The sequence below is a fragment of the Schistocerca nitens genome, chromosome 12, assembly GCF_023898315.1.
Source record: "Schistocerca nitens isolate TAMUIC-IGC-003100 chromosome 12, iqSchNite1.1, whole genome shotgun sequence".
NCBI lineage: Eukaryota > Metazoa > Arthropoda > Insecta > Orthoptera > Acrididae > Schistocerca > Schistocerca nitens.
This window is the reverse complement of record NC_064625.1, coordinates 58,844,870-58,866,002: the sequence shown is the minus strand read 5'-3', so window position 1 is coordinate 58,866,002 and position 21,133 is coordinate 58,844,870.

The window sequence follows — 21,133 nt, the reverse complement described above, 5'->3', positions numbered from 1 at the left end:
CACATTTATTGTTTTTAGTGACCATTGGAATAAGATTTTTCAACTTGTAAAGCAAATGAAGGAGTGACCTAAACAAGAAGCTTTATCACATTCCGAACTTCCGTTATTCAGTAAGGTGCACATGGTGTCCCATCTGCATCAAAAACCCATTAAATGGAGAATCTGCTTTGTGGCCAAACAACCAGCTGACCCTGCTGTAAAGAACAAACACTTAACCACATTTCACAATTCAAATACATTACTCCACTGTGAAATTGATTAATATAAGTGAGAACGGTATCAATCAAAAGAAGCACCTAGCAAAAGAAAGAATTTTTTCCCAACAACTCCAATAGACAGAATGCTGGAAGTGATGGTTCTTATCAGACAAAATGACACTCGATGGTAGAACAAACATAGCAGTCATCAAACAGAATCTCCTTGCTGTGAGGGAAGAAACATGTACCACAATTTGTGCAGCACATTTATTATTTTTAGTGACCATTGGAATAAGATTTTTCAACATGTAAAGCAAATGAAGGAGATACCTAAAGAAGAAGATTTATCATATTTCAAACATCCCTTATTCATGTGGTGTCCCATCTGCACCAAAAACCCATTGAATGGAGAATCTGCTTTGTGGCCATACAACCAGCTGACCCTGCTGTAGAGAACAAACACTTAACCAAATTTCACGATTCAAATACATTACTCCACTGTGAAATTGATGAATATAAGTGATAACGGTATCAATCAAAAGAAGAACCTAGCTAAAGAAAGAAGTGTTTCCCAATAACTGCAATAGACAAAATGCTGGCAGTGATGGTTCTTATCAGACAAAATCACACTCGATGGTAGAACAAACATAGCAGTCATCAAACGGAATCTCCCTGCTGTGAGGGAAGAAACATGTACCACAATTTGTGCTGCACATTTAATACTTTTAGTGACCATTGGAATAAGATTTTTAAACATTGAAAGCAAATGAAGGAGATACCTAAACAAGAAGCTTTATCACTTTCCGAACTTCCATTTTCAGTAAGGTGCACATGGTGTCCCATCTGCACCAAAACCCCATTGAATGGAGAATCTGCTTTGTGGCCATAAAACCAGCTGACCCTGCTGTAAAGACCAAACACTTAACCACATTTCACGAATCAAATACATTACTCCACTGTGAAATTGATGAGTATAAGTGATAACGGTATCAATCATATGAAGTACCTAACAAAAGAAAGAAGTCTTTCCCGATAACTCCAATAGACAGAATGCTGGGAGTGATGGTTCTTATCAGATAAAATAACACACGATGGTAAAGCAAACATAGCAGTCATCACACGGAATGTCACTGCTGAGAGGGAAGAAACATGTACCACATTTTGTGCAGCACACTGATTATTTCTAGTGACCATTGGAATAAGATTTTTAAACATATAAAGCAAATGAAGGAGATACCTAAACCAGAAGATTTATCACATTCCGAACATCCCTTATTCAGTAAGGTGCATGTGGAATCCCATCTGCACCAAAAACGCATTGAATGGAGAATCTGCTTTGTGGCCATACAACCAGCTGACCCTGCTGTAAAGAAGCAACACTTAACCACATTTCGCGATTCAAATACATTACTCCACTGTGAAATTGATTAATATAAGTGAGAACGGTATCAATCAAAAGAAGCACTTAGCAAAAGAAAGAAGTCTTTCCCAATAACTCCAATAGACAGAATGCTGGGAGTGATGGCTCTTATCAGAAAAAATCACACACGATGGTAGAGCAAACATAGCAGTCATCAAACGGAATGTCACTGCTGAGAGGGAAGAAACATGTACCACAATTTGTGCAACACATTGGATATTTTTAGCGACCATTGGAATAAGATATTAAAACATATAAAGGAAATGCAAGAAGCTTTATCACATTCTGAACTTCCGTTATTCAGTAAGGTGCACATAGGGTCCCAACTGCACCAAAAACCCATTGAATGGAGAATCTGCTTTGTGGCCATAAAACCAGCTGAACCTGCTATAGAGAACAAACACTTAACCACATATCACGATTCAAATACATTCCTCCACTGTGAATTTGATGAATATTAGTGATAACGGTATCAATCAAAACAAGCACCTAGCAAAAGAAAGAATTTGTTCCCAACAACTCCAATAGACAGAATGCTGGGAGTGATGGTTCTTATCAGACAAAATCACACTCGATAGTAGAACAAACATAGCAGTCATCAAACAGAATCTCCCTGCTGTGAGGGAAGAAACATGTACCACAGTTTGTGCAGCACATTTATTATTTTTAGTGACCATTTGAATAAGATTTTTAAACGTGTAAAGCAAATGAAGGAGATACCTAAACAAGAAGCTTTATCACATTCCGAACTTCTGTTATTCAGTAAGATGCACATGGTGTCACAACTGCACCAAAAACCCATTGAATGGAGAATCTGCTTTGTGGCCATAAAACCAGCTGACCCTGCTGTAGAGAACAAACACTTAACCACATTTCATGATTCAAATACATTACTCCACTGTGAAATTGATGAATATAAGTGATAACGGTATCAATCAAAAAAGGCACCTAGCAAAAGAAAGAAGTCTTTCCCAATAACTCCATTAGACAGAATGCTGGGAGTGATGAGGCTTATCACACAAAATCACACACGATGGTAGAGCAAACATAGCAGTCATCAAACAGAATCTCCTTGCTGAATGCGATTTTTAAACATATAAAGCAAATGAAGGAGATACCTAAACAAGAAGGTTTATCACATTCCGAACATCCGTTATTCACAGTAAGGTGTATGTGGTGTCCCATCTCCAACAAAAACCCACCGAATGGAGAATCTGCTTTGTGGCCATATAACCAGCTGACACTGCTGCAAAGAACAAACGCTTAACCACATTTTACGATTCAAATTCATTACTCCACTGTGAAATTGATGAATATAAGTGATAAGGGTATCAATCAAATGAAGTACCTAAAAAAATAATGAAGTCTTTCCCAATGACTGCCATAGACAGAACGCTGAGAGTGCTGGTACTTATCCAACAAAACCACACTCGATAGTAGAACAAACATAGCAGTCATCAAACGGAATCTCGCCGCTGAGAAGGAAGAAACATGCACCACACTTTGTGCAGCACATTTATTATTTTTAGTGACCATTGGAATAAGATATTTAAACAAATAAAGCAAATGAAGGAGATACCTAAAGAAGAAGGTTTATCACATTCCAAACTTCCGTTATTCAGTAAGGTGCATGTGGTGTCCCATCTGCACCAAAAACCCATTGAATGGAGAATCTGGTTTGTGGCCAAAAAACCAGCTGACCCTGCTGTAAAGAAACAACACTTAACCACATTTCATGATTCAAATACATTACCCCACTGTGAAATTGATGAATATAAGTGATAACGGTACCAATCAAAAGAAGCACCTAGCAAAAGAAAGAAATCTTTCCCAATAACTCCAATAGACAGAATGCTGGGAGTGATGGTTCTTATGAGACAAAATCACACTCGATGGTAGAGCAAACATAAAAGTCATGCAACGGAATCTACTTGCTGAGAGGGAAGAAACATGTACCACAATTTGTGCAGCAGACTGATTATTTTTAGTGACCATTAGAATAAGATTATTAAACATATAAAGCAAATGAAGGAGATACCTAAACAAGAAGATTTATCAAATTCCAAACATCCGTTATTCAGTAAGGTGTATGTGGTGTCCCCTTCTCCAACAAAAACCCATTGAATGCAGATTCTGCTTTGAGGCCATACAACCAGCTGACCCTGCTGTAAAGAAGCGACACTTAACCACATTTCACGATTCAAATACATTACTCCACTGTGAAATTGATTAATATAAGTGAGAACGGTATCAATCAAAAGAAGCACTTAGCATAAGAAAGAAGTCTTTTCCAATAACTCCAATAGACAGAATGCTGGGAGTGATGGCTCTTATCAGACAAAATCACACACGATGGTAGAGCAAACATAGCAGTCATCAAACGGAATGTCAGTGCTGAGAGGGAAGAAACATGTACCACAATTTGTGCAGCACACTGATTATTTTTAGTGACCATTGGAATAAGATTATTAAACATATAAAGCAAATGAAGGAGATACCTAAACAAGAAGATTTATCAAATTCCGAACATCCGTCATTCAGTCCCATCTCCAACAAAAACCCACTGCATGGAGAATCTGCTTTGTGGCCATATAACCAGCTGACCCTGCTGTAAAGAACAAACAATTGACCACATTTCACGAATCAAATACATTACTCCACTGTGAAATTGATGAATATAAGTAATAAGGGTATCAATCAAATGAAGCAAATAGCAAAAGAATGAAGTCTTTCCCAATAACTGCAATAGAAAGAATGCTGGGAGTGGTGGTACTTATCCAACAAAATCACACTCGATGGTAGAACAAACATAGCAGTCATCAAACGGAATCTCCCCACTGAGAGGGAAGAAACATGTACCACAATTTGTGCAGCACATTTATTATTTTTAGTGACGATTGGAATAAGATTATTAAACATATAAAGCAAATGAAGGAGATACCTAAAGAAGTAGATTTATCATATTTCAAACATCCCTTATTCATGTGGTGTCCCATCTGCACCAAAAACCCATTGAATGGAGAATATGCTTTGTGGCCATACAACCAGCTGACCCTGCTGTAAAGAAGCAACACTTAACCACGATTCAAATACATTACTCCACTGTGAAATTGATTAATATAAGTGAGAACGGTATCAATCTAAAGAAGCACTTAGCAAAAGAAAGAAGTCTTTCCCAATAACTCCAATAGACAGAATGCTGGGAGTGATGGCTCTTATCAGACAAAATCACACACGATGGTAGAGCAAACATAGCAGTCATCAAACAGAATGTCACTGCTGAGAGGGAAGAAACATGTACCACAATTTGTGCAGCACACTGATTATTTTTAGTGACCATTGGAATAAGATTATTTAACATATAAAGCAAATGAAGGAGATACCTAAACAAGAAGCTTTATCACATTCCGAACTTCCGTTATTCAGTAAGGTGCACATGGTGTCCCATCTGCACCAAAAACCCATTGAATGGAGAATCTGCTTTGTGGCCATAAAACCAGCTGATCCTGCTGTAGAGAACAAACACTTAACCACATTTCACGATTCAAATACATTACTCCACAGTGAAATTGATGAATATATGTGATAATGGTATCAATCAAGTAAAGTACCTACCAAAAGACGGAAGTCCTTCCCAATAACTCCAATAGACAGAATGCTGGAAGTGATGGTTTTTATCAGATAAAATCACACTCGATGGTAGAGCAAACATAAAAGTCATCCAACGGAATCTACCTGCTGAGAGGGAAGAAACATGTACCACAATTTGTGCAGCACATTTATTATTTTTAGTGACCATTGGAATAAGATTTTTCAACATGTAAAGCAAATGAAGGAGAAACCTAAACAAGAAGCTTCATCACATTCCGAACTTCTGTTATTCAGTAAGATGCACATGGTGTCACAACTGCACCAAAAACCCATTGAATGGAAAATCTGCTTTGTGGCCATAAAACCAGCTGACCCTGCTGTTGAGAACAAACACTTAACCACATTTCATGATTCAAATACATTACCCCACTGTGAAATTGATGAATATAAGTGAGAACGGTATCAATCAAAAGAAGCACTTAGCATAAGAAAGAAGTCTTTTCCAATAACTCCAATAGACAGAATGCTGGGAGTCATGGCTCTTATCAGACAAAATCACACACGATGGTAGAGCAAACATAGCAGTCATCAAACGGAATGTCAGTGCTGAGAGGGAAGAAACATGTACCACAATTTGTGCAGCACACTGATTATTTTTAGTGACCATTGGAATAAGATTATTAAACATATAAAGCAAATGAAGGAGATACCTAAACAAGAAGATTTATCAAGTTCCGAACATCCGTTATTCAGTAAGGTGTATGTGGTGTCCCCTTCTCCAACAAAAACCCATTGAATGCAGAATCTGCTTTGAGGCCATACAACCAGCTGACCCTGCTGTAAAGAAGCGACACTTAACCACATTTCACGATTCAAATACATTACTCCACTGTGAAATTGATTAATATAAGTGAGAACGGTATCAATCAAAAGAAGCACTTAGCATAAGAAAGAAGTCTTTTCCAATAACTCCAATAGACAGAATGCTGGGAGTGATGGCTCTTATCAGACAAAATCACACACGATGGTAGAGCAAACATAGCAGTCATCAAACGGAATGTCAGTGCTGAGAGGGAAGAAACATGTACCACAATTTGTGCAGCACACTGATTATTTTTAGTGACCATTGGAATAAGATTATTAAACATATAAAGCAAATGAAGGAGATACCTAAACAAGAAGATTTATCAAATTCCGAACATCCGTCATTCAGTCCCATCTCCAACAAAAACCCACTGCATGGAGAATCTGCTTTGTGGCCATATAACCAGCTGACCCTGCTGTAAAGAACAAACAATTGACCACATTTCACGAATCAAATACATTACTCCACTGTGAAATTGATGAATATAAATAATAAGGGTATCAATCAAATGAAGCACCTAGCAAAAGAATGAAGTCTTTCCCAATAACTGCAATAGAAAGTATGCTGGGAGTGGTGGTACTTATCCAACACAATCACACTCGATGGTAGGACAAACATAGCAGTCATCAAACGGAATCTCCCCACTGAGAGGGAAGAAACATGTACCACAATTTGTGCAGCACACTGATTATTTTTAGTGACCATTGGAATAAGATTATTTAACATATAAAGCAAATGAAGGAGATACCTAAACAAGAAGCTTTATCACATTCCCAACTTCCGTTATTCAGTAAGGTGCACATGGTGTCCCATCTGCACCAAAACCCCATTGAATGGAGAATCTGCTTTGTGGCCATAAAACCAGCTGACCGTGCTGTAGAGTACAAACACTTAACCACATTTCACGATTCAAATGCATTACTCCACTGTGAAATTGATGAATATAAGTGATAATGGTATCAATCAAAAGAGGAACCTAGCTAAAGAAAGAAGTCTTTCCCAATGACTGGAATAGACAAAATGCTGGGAGTGATGGTTCTTATCAGACAAAATCACACTCGATGGTAGAACAAACATAGCAGTCATCAAACGGAATCACCCTGCTGTGAGGGAAGAAACATGTACCGCAATTTGTGCAGCACACTTATTATTTTTAGCGACCATTGGAATAAGTTTTTTAAACATGTAAAGCAAATGAAGGAGATACCTAAACAAGAAGCTTTATCACTTTCCGAACTTCCATTATTCAGTAAGGTGCACATGGTGTCCCATCTGCACCAAAACCCCATTGAATGCAAAATCTGCTTTGAGGCCATACAACCAGCTGAACCTGCTGTAAAGAACAAACACTTAACCACATTTCACGATTCAAATACATTACTCCACTGTGAAATTGATGAGTATAAGTGATAACGGTATCAATCAAAAGAAGCACTTAGCAAAAGAAATAATTTTTTCCCAATAACTCCAATAGACAGAATGCTGGGAGTGATGGTTCTTATGAGACAAAATCAGACTCCATGGTAGAGCAAACATAGAAGTCATCAAACAGAATCTCCCTGCTGAGAGGGAAGAAACATGTACCACAATTTGTGCAGCACATTTATTATTTTTAGTGACAATTGGAATAAGATTATTAAACATATAAACCAAATGAAGGAGATACCTAAACAAGAAGATTTATCAAATTCCGAACATCCGTTATTCAGTAAGGTGTATGTGGTGTCCCATCTCCAACAAAAACCCATTGAATGGAGAATCTGCTTTGAGGCCATACAACCAGCTGACCCTGCTGTAAAGAACAAACACTTAACCACATTTCATGATTCAAATACATTACTCCACTTTGTAATTGATGAGTATAAGTGATAACGGTATCAATCAAAAGAAGCACCTAGCAAAAGAAAGAATTTCTTCCCGACAACTCCAATAGACAGAATGCTGGGAGTGATGGTTCTTATCAGACCAAATCACACTCGATGGTAGAACAAACATAGCAGTCATCAAACAGAATCTCATTGCTGTAAGGGAAGAAACATGTACCACAATTTGTGCAGCACATTTATTATTTTTAGTGACCATTGGAATAAGATTTTTAAACATGTAAAGCAAATGAATAAGATACCTAAACAAGAAGCTTTATCACATTCCGAACTTCTGTTATTCAGTAAGATGCACATGGTGTCACAACTGCACCAAAAACCCATTGAACGGAGAATCTGCTTTGTGGCCATACAACCAGCTGACCCTGCTGTAAAGAAGCAACACTTAACCACATTTCACGATTCAAATACATTACCCCACCGTGAAATTGATTAATATAAGTGAGAACGGTATCAATCAAAAGAAGCACTTAGCAAAAGAAAGAAGTCTTTCCCAATAACCCCAATAGACAGAATGGTGGGAGTGATGGCTCTTATAAGACAAAATCACACACGATGGTAGAGCAAACATAGCAGTCATCAAACGGAATGTCACTGCTGAGAGGGAAGAAACATGTACCACAATTTGTGCAGCACACTGATTATTTTTAAGGACCATTAGAATAAGATTATTAAACATATAAAGTAAATGAAGGAGATACCTAAAGAAGAAGATTTATCATATTTCAAACGTCCCTTATCCATGTGGTGTCCCATCTGCACAAAAAACCCGTTGAATGGAGAATCTGCTTTGTGGCCATAAAACCAGCTGACCCTGCTGTAAGGAACAACAACTTAACCACATTTCACGATTCAAATACATTACTCCACTGTGAAATTGATGAGTATAAGTGATAACGGTATCAATCAAAAGAACCACCTAACAAAAGAAAGAATTTTTTCCCAACAACTACAATAGATAGAATGCTTGGAGTGATGGTTCTTATCAGACAAAATCACACACGATGGTAGAGCTAACGTAGCAGTCATCAAACGGAATGTCACTGCTGAGAGGGAAGAAACATGTACCACAATTTGTGCAGCACACTGATTATTTTTAGTGACCATTGGAATAAGATTATTAAACATATATGGCAAATGAAGGAGATACCTAAACAAGAAGATTTATCAAATACCGAACATCCGTTATTCAGTAAGGTGTATGTGGTGTCCCATCTCCAACAAAAACCCATTGAATGCAGAATCTGCTTTGAGGCCATACAACCAGCTGACCCTGCTGCAGAGAACAAACACTTAACGACATTTCACGATTCAAATACATTCCTCCTCTGTGAAATTGATGAGTATAAGTGATAACGGTATCAATCAAAAGAAGAACCTAGCTAAAGAAAGAAGTCTTTCCCAATACCTGCAATAGACAAAATGCTTGGAGTGATGGTTCTTATCAGACAAAATCACACTCGATGGTAGAACAAACATAGCAGTCATCAAACGGAATCTCCCTGCTGTGAGGGAAGAAACATGTACCACAATTTGTGCAGCACATTTATTATTTTTAGTGACCATTGGAATAAGATTTTTAAACATGTAAAGCAAATGAAGGAGATACCTAAACAAGAAGCTTTAGCACATTCCAAACTTCTGTTATTCAGTAAGATGCACATGGTGTCACAACTGCACCAAAAACCCATTGAATGGAGAATCTGCTTTGTGGCCATAAAACCAGCTGACCCTACTGTAGAGAACAAACACTTAACCACATTTCATGATTCAAATACATTACTCCACTGTGAAATTGATGAAAATAAGTGATAACGGTATCAGTCAAAAGAAGCACCTAGAAAAAGAAAGAAGTCTTTCCCAATAACTCCATTAGACAGAATGCTGGGAGTGATGGTTCTTATGAGACAAAATCATACTCGATGGTCGAGCAAACATAGAAGTCATCAAACGGAATGCCACTGCTGAGAGGGAAGAAACATGTACCACAATTTGTGCAGCACACTGATTATTTTTTAGGACCATTGGAATAAGATTGTTAAACATATAAAGCAAATGAAGGAGATACCTAAACAAGAAGATTTATCAAATTCCGAACATCCGTTATTCAGTAAGGTGTATGTGGTGTCCCATCTCCAACAAAAACCCATTGAATGCAGAATCTGCTTTGATGCCATACAAACAGCTGACCCTGCTGTAAAGAACAAACACTTAACCACTTTTCACGATTCAAATACATTACTCCACTGTGTAATTGATGAGTATAAGTGATAACGGTATCAATCAAAAGAAACACCTAGCAAAAGAAATAATTTTTTCCCAACAACTCCAATAGACAGAATGCTGGGAGTGATGGTTCTTATCAGACAAAATCACACGCGATGGTAGAACAAACATAGCAGTCATCAAACAGAATCTCCCTGGTGTGAGGGAAGAAACATGTACCACAATTTGTGCAGCACATTTATTATTTTTAGTGACCATTGGAATAAGATTTTTAAACATGTAAAGCAAATGAAGGAGATACCTAAACAAGAAGCTTTATCACGTTCCGAACTTCCGTTATTCAGTAATGTGCACATGGTGTCCCATCTGCACCAAAAACCCATTGAATGGAGAATTTGCTTTGTGGCCACAAAACCAGCTGACCCTGGTGTAGAGAACAAACACTTAACCACATTTCACGAATCAAATACATTACTCCTCTGTGAAATTGATGAATATAAGTGATAACGGTATCAATCAAATAAAGTACCTACCAAAAGACAGAAGTCCCTCCCAATAACTCCATTAGACAGAATGCTGGGAGTGATGGCTCTTATCAGACAAAATCACACTCGATGGTAGAACAAACATAGAAGTCAACAAAGGGAATCTACCTGCTGAGAGGGAAGAAACATGTACCACAATTTGTGCAGCACATTGATTATTTTTAGTGACCATTGGAATAAGTTTATTAAACATATAAAGCAAAAGAAGGAGATACCTAAACAAGATGATTTATCAAATTCCGAACATCCGTTATTCAGTAAGGTGTATGTGGTGTCCAATCTCCAACAAAAACCCATTGAATGCAGAATCTGCTTTGAGGCCATACAACCAGCTGACCCTGCTGTACAGAACAAACACTTAACCACATTTCACGATTCAAATACATTACTCCACTGTGAAATTGATGAGTATAAGTGACAATGGTATCAATAAAAATAAGCACCTAGCAAAAGAAAGAATTTGTTCCCATCAACTCCAATAGACAGAATGCTGGGAGTGATGGTTCTTATCAGACAAAATCACACTCGATGGTAGAACAAACATAGCAGTCATCAAACAGAATCTCCCTGCTGTGAGGGAAGAAACATGTTCCACAATTTGTGCAGCACATTTATTATTTTTAGTGACCATTGGAATAAGATTTTTAAACATGTACAGCAAATGAAGGAGATACCTAAACAAGAAGCTTTATCACATTCCGCCCTGCTGTTATTCAGTAAGAATCACATGGTGTCACAACTGCACCAAAAACCCATTGAATGGAGAATCTGCATTGTGGCCATAAAACCAGCTGACCCTGCTGTAGAGAACAAACACTCAACCACATTTCATTATTCAAATACATTACTCCACTATGAAATTGATGAATATAAGTGATAACGGTATCAGTCAAAAGAAGCATCTAGCAAAAGAAAGAAGTCTTTCCCAATAACTCCATTAGACAGAATGCTGGGAGTGATGGTTCTTACGAGACAAAATCACACTCGATGGTAGAGCAAACATAGAAGTCATCAAACGGAATCTCCCTGCTGAGAGGGAAGAAACATGTACCACAATTTGTGCAGCACATTTATTATTTTTAGTGACAATTGGAATAAGATTATTAAACATATAAATCAAATGAAGGAGATACCTAAACAAGAAGCTTTATCACATTCTGAACTTCTGTTATTCAGTAAGATGCACATGGTGTCACAACTGCACCAAAAACCCATTGAATGGAGAATCTGCTTTGTGGCCATAAAACCAGCTGACCCTGCTGTAGAGAACAAACACTTAACCACATTTCATGATTCAAATACATTACTCCACTGTGAAATTGATGAATATAAGTGATAACAGTATCAGTCAAAAGAAGCACCTAGCAAAAGAAAGAAGTCTTTCCCAATAACTCCATTAGACAGAATGCTGGGAGTGATGGTTCTTATGAGACAAAATCACACTCGATGGTAGAGCAAACATAGAAGTCATCAAACGGAATCTCCCTGCTTAGAGGGAAGAAACATGTACCACAATTTGTGCAGCACATTTATTATTTTTAGCGACCATTGGAATAAGATTTTTAAACATATAAAGCAAATGAAGGAGATACCTAAACAAGAAGTTTTATCACATTCCGAACTTCCGTTATTCAGTAAGGTGAATGTGGAGTCCCATCTGCACCAAAAACCCATTGACTGGAGAATCTGCTTTGTGGCCATACAACCAGCTGACCCTGCTGTAAAGTAGCAACACTTAACCACATTTCACGATTCAAATAAATTACACCTCTGTGAAATTGATGAGTATAAGTGATAACGGTATCAATCAAATAAAGTACCTACCAAAAGACAGAAGTCCTTCCCAATAACTCCAATAGACAGAATGCTGGGAGTGATGGTTCTTATCAGAGAAAATCACACTCGATGGTAGAGCAAACATAGAAGTCATCAAACGGAATCTCCCTGCTGAGAGGGAGGAAACATGTACCACAATTGGTGCAGCACATTTATTATTTTTAGTGACGATTGGAATAAGATTATTAAACATATAAAGCAAATGAAGGAGATACCTAAACAAGAAGATTTATCAAATTCCGAACATCCGTTATTCAGTAAGGTGTATGTGGTGTCCCATCTCCAACAAAAACCCATTGAATGCAGAATCTGCTTTGAGGCCATACAACCATCTGACCCTGCTGTAAAGAACAAACACTTAACCACATTTCATGATTCAAATACATTACTCCACTGTGAAATTGATTAATAGAAGTGATAACCGTATCAATCAAAAGAAGCATCTAGCTAAAGAAAGATATCTTTCCCAATAACTGCAATAGACAAAATGCTGGGAGTGATGATTCTTATCAGACAAAATGACACTCGATGATAGAACAAACATAGCAGTCATCAAACAGAATCTCCCTGCTGTGATGGAAGAAACATGTACCATAATTTGTGCAGCACATTTATTATTATTAGTGACCATTGGAATAAGATTTTTAAACATATAAAGCAAACGAAGGAGATATCTAAACAAGAAGGTTTATCACATTCTGAACATCCGTTATTCAGTAAGGTGCAGGTGGTGTCCCATCTCCAACAAAAACCCACAGAAAGGAGAATCTGCTTTGTGGCCATATAACCAGCTGACCCTGCTGTAAAGAACAAACACTTAACCACATTTCACGAATCAAATACATTACTCCACTGTGAAATTGATGAATATAAGTGATAAGGGTATCAATCAAATGAAGCACTTAGCAAAAGAAAGAAGTCTTTCCCAATAACTCCAATAGACAAAATGCTGGGAGTGATGGCTCTTATCAGACAAAATCACACACGTTGGTAGAGCAAACATAGCAGTCATCAAACGGAATCTCCCCGCTGAATGCGATTTTTAAACATATAAAGCAAATGAAGGAGATACCTAAACAAGAAGGTTTATCACATTCCGAACATCCGTTATTCAGTAAGGTGTATGTGGTGTCCCATCTCCAACAAAAACCCACTGAATGGAGAATCTGCTTTGTGGCCATATAACCAGCTGACACTGCTGCAAAGAACAAACGCTTAACCACATTTCGCAAATCAAATACATTACTCGACTGTGAAATTGATGAGTATAAGTGATAACGGTATCAATCAAAAGAAGCACATAGCAAAAGAATGAATTTTTTCCCAACTCCAATAGACAGAATGCTGGGATTGATGGCTCTTATCAGACAAAATCACACTCGATGGTAGAACAAACATAGAAGTCATCAAACGGAATCTCCCTGCTGAGAGGGAGGAACATGTACCACAATTGGTGCAGCACATTTATTATTTTTAGTGACGATTGGAATAAGATTATTAAACATATAAAGCAAATGAAGGAGATACCTAAACAAGAAGATTTATCAAATTCCGAACATCCGTTATTCAGTAAGGTGTATGTGGTGTCCCATCTCCAACAAAAACCCATTGAATGCAGAATCTGCTTTGAGGCCATACAACCAGCTGACCCTGCTGTAAAGAACAAACACTTAACCACACTTCATGATTCAAATACATTACTCCACTGTGAAATTGATGAATATAAGTGATAACGGTATCAGTCAAAAGAAGCACCTAGCAAAAGAAGGAAGTCTTACCCAATAACTCCATTAGACAGAATGCTGGGAGTGATGGTTCTTATGAGACAAAATCACACTCGATGGTAGAGAAAACATAGAAGTCATCAAACGGAATCTCCCTGCTGAGAGGGAAGAAACATGTACCACAATTTGTGCAGCACATTTATTATTTTTAGTGACAATTGGAATAAGATTATTAAACTTATAAATCAAATGAAGGAGATACCTAAACAAGAAGATTTATCACTTTCCAAACATCCCTTATTCAGTAAGGTGCATGTGGAGTCCCATCTGCACCAAAAACCCATTGAATGGAGAATCTGCTTTGTGGCCATACAACCAGCTGACCCTGCTGTAAAGAAGCCACACTTAACCACATTTCACGATTCAAATACATTACTCCACCGCGAAATTGATTAATATAAGTGAGAACGGTATCAATCAAAAGAAGCACTTAGCAAAAGAAAGAAGTCTTTCCCAATAACTCCAATAGACAGAATGGTGGGAGTGATGGTTCTTATGAGACAAAATCACACTCGATGGTAGAGCAAACATAGAAGTCATCAAACGGAATGCCACTGCTGAGAGGGAAGAAACATGTACCACAATTTGTGCAGCACATTTATTATTTTTAGTGACCATTGGAATAAGATTTTTAAACATGTAAAGCAAATGAAGGAGATACCTAAACAAGAAGCTTTATCACATTCCGAACTTCCGTTATTCAGTAATGTGCACATGGTGTCCCATCTGCACCAAAAACCCATTGAATGGAGAATTTGCTTTGTGGCCACAAAACCAGCTGACCCTGGTGTAGAGAACAAACACTTAACCACATTTCACGAATCAAATACATTACTCCTCTGTGAAATTGATGAATATAAGTGATAACGGTATCAATCAAATAAAGTACCTACCAAAAGACAGAAGTCCCTCCCAATTACTCCATTAGACAGAATGCTGGGAGTGATGGCTCTTATCAGACAAAATCACACTCGATGGTAGAACAAACATAGAAGTCAACAAAGGGAACCTACCTGCTGAGAGGGAAGAAACATGTACCACAATTTGTGCAGCACATTGATTATTTTTAGTGACCATTGGAATAAGTTTATTAAACATATAAAGCAAAAGAAGGAGATACCTAAACAAGATGATTTATCAAATTCCGAACATCCGTTATTCAGTAAGGTGTATGTGGTGTCCAATCTCCAACAAAAACCCATTGAATGCAGAATCTGCTTTGAGGCCATACAACCAGCTGACCCTGCTGTACAGAACAAACACTTAACCACATTTCACGATTCAAATACATTACTCCACTGTGAAATTGATGAGTATAAGTGACAATGGTATCAATAAAAATAAGCACCTAGCAAAAGAAAGAATTTGTTCCCAACAACTCCAATAGACAGAATGCTGGGAGTGATGGTTCTTATCAGACAAAATCACACTCGATGGTAGAACAAACATAGCAGTCATCAAACAGAATCTCCCTGCTGTGAGGGAAGAAACATGTTCCACAATTTGTGCAGCACATTTATTATTTTTAGTGACCATTGGAATAAGATTTTTAAACATGTAAAGCAAATGAAGGAGATACCTAAACAAGAAGCTTTATCACATTCCGCCCTGCTGTTATTCAGTAAGAATCACATGGTGTCACAACTGCACCAAAAACCCATTGAATGGAGAATCTGCTTTGTGGCCATAAAACCAGCTGACCCTGCTGTAGAGAACAAACACTTAACCACATTTCATTATTCAAATACATTACTCCACTATGAAATTGATGAATATAAGTGATAACGGTATCAGTCAAAAGAAGCATCTAGCAAAAGAAAGAAGTCTTTCCCAATAACTCCATTAGACAGAATGCTGGGAGTGATGGTTCTTACGAGACAAAATCACACTCGATGGTAGAGCAAACATAGAAGTCATCAAACGGAATCTCCCTGCTGAGAGGGAAGAAACATGTACCACAATTTGTGCAGCACATTTATTATTTTTAGTGACAATTGGAATAAGATTATTAAACATATAAATCAAATGAAGGAGATACCTAAACAAGAAGATTTATCACATTCCGAACATCCCTTATTCAGTAATGTGAACGTGGAGTCCCATCTGCACCAAAAACCCATTGAATGGAGAATCTGCTTTGTGGCCATACAACCAGCTGACCCTGCTGTAAAGAAGCAACACTTAACCACATTTCACGATTCAAATACATTACTCCTCTGTCAAATTGATGAGTATAAGTGATAACGGTATCAATCAAATAAAGTACCTACCAAAATCACACTCGATGGTAGAACAAACATAGCAGTCATCAAACGGAATCACCCTGCTGTGAGGGAAGAAACATGTACCGCAATTTGTGCAGCACACTTATTATTTTTAGCGACCATTGGAATAAGTTTTTTAAACATGTAAAGCAAATGAAGGAGATACCTAAACAAGAAGCTTTATCACTTTCCGAACTTCCATTATTCAGTAAGGTGCACATGGTGTCCCATCTGCACCAAAACCCCATTGAATGCAAAATCTGCTTTGAGGCCATACAACCAGCTGAACCTGCTGTAAAGAACAAACACTTAACCACATTTCACGAATCAAATACATTACTCCAATGTGACATTGATGAGTATAATTGATTACGGTATCAATCAAATGAAGCACCTAGCAAAAGAAAGAAGTCTTTCCCAACAACTCCAATAGACAGAATGCTGGGAGTGATGGTTCTTATCAGACAAAATCACACTCGAAGGTAGAACAAACATAGCAGTCATCAAACAGAATCTCTCTGGTGTGAGGGAAGAAACATGTACCACAATTTGTGCAGCACATTTATTATTTTTAGTGACCATTGGAATAAGATTTTTAAACATGTAAAGCAAATGAAGGAGATACCTAAACAAGAAGGTTTATCACATTCCGAACTTCCGTTATTCAGTAATGTGCACATGGTGTCCCATCTGCACCAAAAACCCATTGAATGGAGAATCTGCTTTGTGGCGCTACAACCAGCTGACCCTGCTGTAAGGAACAACAACTTAACCACATTTCATGATTCAAATACATTACTCCACTGTGAAATTGATTAATATAAGTGATAACTGTATCAATCAAAAGAAGCACCTAGCTAAAGAAAGAAGTCTTTCCCAATAACTGCAATAGACAAAATGCTGGGAGTGATGGTTCTTATCAGACAAAATCACACTCGATGGTAGAACAAACATAGCAGTCATCAAACAGAATCTCCCTGCTGTGATGGACGAAACATGTACCAAGATTTGTGCAGCACATTGATTATTTTTAGTGACCATTGGAATAAGATTTTTAAACGTATAAAGCAAATGAAGGAGATACCTAAACAAGAAGGTTTATCACATTCCGAACTTCCGTTATTCAGTAATGTGCACATGGTGTCCCATCTGCACCAAAAACCCATTGAATGGAGAATCTGCTTTGTGGCTCTACAACCAGCTGAACCTGCTGTAAGGAACAACAACTTAACCACATTTCATGATTCAAATACAGTACTCCACTGTGAAATTGATGAATATAAGTGATAACAGTATCAGTCAAAAGAAGCACCTAGCAAAAGAAAGAAGTCTTTCCCAATAACTCCATTAGACAGAATGCTGGGAGTGATGGTTCTTATGAGACAAAATCACACTCGATGGTAGAGCAAACATAGAAGTCATCAAACGGAATCTCCCTGCTTAGAGGGAAGAAACATGTACCACAATTTGTGCAGCACATTTATTATTTTTAGCGACCATTGGAATAAGATTTTTAAACATATAAAGCAAATGAAGGAGATACCTAAACAAGAAGCTTTATCACATTCCGAACTTCCGTTATTCAGTAAGGTGCACGTGGAGTCCCATCTGCACCAAAAACCCATTGACTGGAGAATCTGCTTTGTGGCCATACAACCAGCTGACCCTGCTGTAAAGTAGCAACACTTAACCACATTTCACGATTCAAATACATTACACCTCTGTTAAATTGATGAGTATAAGTGATAACGGTATCAATCAAATAAAGTACCTACCAAAAGACAGAAGTCCTTCCCAATAACTCCAATAGACAGAATGCTGGGAGTGATGGTTCTTATCAGAGAAAATCACACTCGATGGTAGAGCAAACATAGAAGTCATCAAACGGAATCTCCCTGCTGAGAGGGAGGAAACATTCACCACAATTGGTGCAGCACATTTATTATTTTTAGTGACGATTGGAATAAGATTATTAAACATATAAAGCAAATGAAGGAGATACCTAAACAAGAAGATTTATCAAATTCCGAACATCCGTTATTCAGTAAGGTGTATGTGGTGTCCCATCTCCAACAAAAACCCATTGAATGCAGAATCTGCTTTGAGGCCATACAACCATCTGACCCTGCTGTAAAGAACAAACACTTAACCACATTTCATGATTCAAATACATTACTCCACTGTGAAATTGATTAATAGAAGTGATAACCGTATCAATCAAAAGAAGCATCTAGCTAAAGAAAGATATCTTTCCCAATAACTGCAATAGACAAAATGCTGGGAGTGATGATTCTTATCAGACAAAATGACACTCGATGATAGAACAAACATAGCAGTCATCAAACAGAATCTCCCTGCTGTGATGGAAGAAACATGTACCATAATTTGTGCAGCACATTTATTTTTTTTAGTGACCATTGGAATAAGATTTTTAAACATATAAAGCAAACGAAGGAGATATCTAAACAAGAAGGTTTATCACATTCTGAACATCCGTTATTCAGTAAGGTGCAGGTGGTGTCCCATCTCCAACAAAAACCCACAGAAAGGAGAATCTGCTTTGTGGCCATATAACCAGCTGACCCTGCTGTAAAGAACAAACACTTAACCACATTTCACGAATCAAATACATTACTCCACTGTGAAATTGATGAATATAAGTGATAAGGGTATCAATCAAATGAAGCACTTAGCAAAAGAAAGAAGTCTTTCCCAATAACTCCAATAGACAAAATGCTGGGAGTGATGGCTCTTATCAGACAAAATCACACACGTTGGTAGAGCAAACATAGCAGTCATCAAACGGAATCTCCCTGGTGTGAGGGAAGAAACATGTACCACAATTTGTGCAGCACATTTATTATTTTTAGTGACCATTGGAATAAGATTTTTAAACATGTAAAGCAAATGAAGGAGATACCTAAACAAGAAGCTTTATCACATTCCGAACTTCCGTTATTCAGTAATGTGCACATGGTGTCCCATCTGCACCAAAAACCCATTGAATGGAGAATTTGCTTTGTGGCCACAAAACCAGCTGACCCTGGTGTAGAGAACAAACACTTAACCACATTTCACGAATCAAATACATTACTCCTCTGTGAAATTGATGAATATAAGTGATAACGGTATCAATCAAATAAAGTACCTACCAAAAGACAGAAGTCCCTCCCAATAACTCCATTAGACAGAATGCTGGGAGTGATGGCTCTTATCAGACAAAATCACACTCGATGGTAGAACAAACATAGAAGTCAACAAAGGGAACCTACCTGCTGAGAGGGAAGAAACATGTACCACAATTTGTGCAGCACATTGATTATTTTTAGTGACCATTGGAATAAGTTTATTAAACATATAAAGCAAAAGAAGGAGATACCTAAACAAGATGATTTATCAAATTCCGAACATCCGTTATTCAGTAAGGTGTATGTGGTGTCCAATCTCCAACAAAAACCCATTGAATGCAGAATCTGCTTTGAGGCCATACAACAAGCTGACCCTGCTGTACAGAACAAACACTTAACCACATTTCACGATTCAAATACATTACTCCACTGTGAAATTGATGAGTATAAGTGACAATGGTATCAATAAAAATAAGCACCTAGCAAAAGAAAGAATTTGTTCCCAACAACTCCAATAGACAGAATGCTGGGAGTGACGGTTCTTATCAGACAAAATCACACTCGATGGTAGAACAAACATAGCAGTCATCAAACAGAATCCCCCTGCTGTGAGGGAAGAAACATGTTCCACAATTTGTGCAGCACATTTATTATTTTTAGAGACAATTGGAATAAGATTATTAAACATATAAATCAAATGAAGGAGATACCTAAACAAGAAGATTTATCACATTCCGAACATCCCTTATTCAGTAATGTGAACGTGGAGTCCCATCTGCACCAAAAACCCATTGAATGGAGAATCTGCTTTGTGGCCATACAACCAGCTGACCCTGCTGTAAAGAAGCAACACTTAACCACATTTCACGATTCAAATACATTACTCCTCTGTCAAATTGATGAGTATAAGTGATAACGGTATCAATCAAATAAAGTACCTACCAAAAGACAGAAGTCCTTCCCAATAACTCCGATAGACAGAATGCTGGGAGTGATGGTTCTTATCAGAGAAAATCACACTCGATGGTAGAGCAAACATAGAAGTCATCAAACGGAATCTCCCTGCTGAGAGGGAGGAAACATGTACCACAATTGGTGCAGCACATTTATTATTTTTAGTGACGATTGGAATAAGATTATTAAACATATAAAGCAAATGAAGGAGATACCTAAACAAGAAGATTTATCAAATTCCGAACATCCGTTATTCAGTAAGGTGTATGTGGTGTCCCATCTCCAACAAAAACCCATTAAATGCAGAATCTGCTTTGAGGCCATACAACCAGCTGACCCTGCTGTAAAGAACAAACACTTAACCACATTTCATGATTCAAATACATTACTCCACTGTGAAATTGATTAATATAAGTGATAACCGTATCAATCAAAAGAAG